At 50.2% G+C, this 2,500-nt stretch overlaps 1 protein-coding gene across 1 annotated transcript in view; it reads left to right on the forward strand.

Moving 5' to 3' along the window:
• Nucleotides 1-2,500, forward strand: part of LOC134038735 (microtubule-associated serine/threonine-protein kinase 1-like) — a 17,133-nt gene that overhangs the window by 2,826 nt on the left and 11,807 nt on the right. The gene's annotated exons all lie outside the window — the stretch shown is intronic.

A 2,500-nucleotide genomic window follows, 5' to 3' on the forward strand; every position in this document is an offset into this window, starting at 1 on the left:
TGCGGGGGTTAGGGTTCAGTGTGGTTGACAGTGCTGGGTTAGGGTTACAGTGTGGTTACAGAGGTGCTGGGTTAGGGTTACAGTGTGGTTACAGTGTGCTGGGTTAGGGTTACAGTGTGGTTACAGAGTGCTGGTTAGGGTTACAGTGTGGTTACAGTGTGCTGGGTTTAGGGTTACAGTGTGGTTACAGAGTGCTGGGTTAGGGTTACAGTGTGGTTACAGAGTGCTGGGTTAGGTTACAGTGTGGTTACAGTTGTGCTGGGTTAGGGTTACAGTGTGGTTACAGAGTGCTGGGTTAGGGTTACAGTGTGGTTACAGAGTGCTGGGTTAGGGTTACAGTGTGGTTACAGAGTGCTGGGTTAGGGTTACAGTGTGGTTACAGAGTGCTGGGTTAGGGTTACAGTGTGGTTACAGTGTGCTGGGTTAGGGTTACAGTGTGGTTACAGAGTGCTGGGTTAGGGTTACAGTGTGGTTACAGAGTGCTGGGTTAGGGTTACAGTGTGGTTACAGAGTGCTGGGTTAGGGTTACAGTGTGGTTACAGTGTGCTGGGTTAGGGTTACAGTGTGGTTACAGAGTGCTGGGTTAGGGTTACAGTGTGGTTACAGAGTGCTGGGTTAGGGTTACAGTGTGGTTACAGAGTGCTGGGTTAGGGTTACAGTGTGGTTACAGAGTGCTGGGTTAGGGTTACAGTGTGGTTACAGAGGCTGGGTTAGGGTTACAGTGTGGTTACAGAGTGCTGGGTTAGGGTTACAGTGTGGTTACAGAGTGCTGGGTTAGGGTTACAGTGTGGTTACAGTGTGCTGGGTTAGGGTTACAGTGTGGTTACAGAGTGCTGGGTTAGGGTTACAGTGTGGTTACAGAGTGCTGGTTAGGGTTACAGTGTGGTTACAGAGTGCTGGGTTAGGGTTACAGTGTGGTTACAGAGTGCTGGGTTAGGGTTACAGTGTGGTTACAGAGTGCTGGGTTAGGGTTACAGTGTGGTTACAGTGTGCTGGGTTAGGGTTACAGTGTGGTTACAGAGTGCTGGGTTAGGGTTACAGTGTGGTTACAGTGTGGTTACAGTGTGCTGGGTTAGGGTTACAGTGTGGTTACAGTGTGCTGGGTTAGGGTTACAGTGTGGTTACAGTGTGGTGACAGTGTGCTGGGTTAGGGTTACAGTGTGGTTACAGTGTGCTGGTTAGGGTTACAGTGTGCTGGGTTAGGGTTACAGTGTGGTTACAGTGTGCTGGGTTAGGGTTACAGTGTGGTTACAGTGTGGTTACAGTGTGCTGGGTTAGGGTTACAGTGTGGTTACAGTGTGCTGGGTTAGGGTTACAGTGTGGTTACAGTGCTGGGTTAGGGTTACAGTGTGGTTACAGAGTGCTGGGTTAGGGTTACAGTGTGGTTACAGTGTGCTGGGTTAGGGTGACAGTGTGGTTACAGAGTGCTGGGTTAGGGTTACAGTGTGGTTACAGTGTGCTGGGTTAGGGTTACAGTGTGGTTACAGAGTGCTGGGTTAGGGTTACAGTGTGGTTACAGAGTGCTGGGTTAGGGTTACAGTGTGGTTACAGTGTGCTGGGTTAGGGTTACAGTGTGGTTACAGAGTGCTGGGTTAGGGTTACAGTGTGGTTACAGAGGGTTACAGTGTGGTTACAGAGTGCTGGGTTAGGGTTACAGTGTGGTTAAAGTGATGCTGGGTTAGGGTTACAGTGTGGGTTACAGAGTGCTGGGTTAGGGTTACAGTGTGGTTACAGAGTGCTGGGTAGGGTTACAGTGTGGTTACAGAGTGCTGGGTTAGGGTTACAGTGTGGTTACAGAGTGCTGGTTAGGGTTACAGTGTGGTTACAGTGTGCGGGTTAGGGTTACAGTGTGGTTACAGAGTGCTGGGTTAGGGTTACGAGGCTGGTTGGGTTACAGGGGGAGTGCTGGTAGGGTTACAGTGTGGTTACAGAGTGCTGGGTTAGGGTTACAGTGTGGTTACAGAGTGTGCTGGGTTAGGGTTACAGTGTGGTTACAGAGTGCTGGGTTAGGGTTACAGTGTGGTTACAGTGTGCTGGGTTAGGGTTACAGTGTGGTTACAGAGTGCTGGGTTAGGGTTACAGTGTGGTTACAGAGTGCTGGGTTAGGGTTACAGTGTGGTTACAGAGTGCTGGGTTAGGGTTACAGTGTGGTTACAGAGTGCTGGGTTAGGGTTACAGTGTGGTTACAGAGTGCTGGGTTAGGGTTACAGTGTGGTTACAGTGTGCTGGGTTAGGGTTACAGTGTGGTTACAGAGTGCTGGGTTAGGGTTACAGTGTGGTTACAGAGTGCTGGGTTAGGGTTACAGTGTGGTTACAGAGTGCTGGGTTAGGGTTACAGTGTGGTTACAGAGTGCTGGGTTAGGGTTACAGTGTGGTTACAGAGTGCTGGGTTAGGGTTACAGTGTGGTTACAGTGTGCTGGGTTAGGGTTACAGTGTGGTTACAGAGTGCTGGGTTAGGGTTACAGTGTGGTTACAGTGTGCTGGGTTAGGGTTACAGTG

The sequence above is a fragment of the Osmerus eperlanus genome, chromosome 2 (genome assembly GCF_963692335.1).
Source record: "Osmerus eperlanus chromosome 2, fOsmEpe2.1, whole genome shotgun sequence".
NCBI lineage: Eukaryota > Metazoa > Chordata > Actinopteri > Osmeriformes > Osmeridae > Osmerus > Osmerus eperlanus.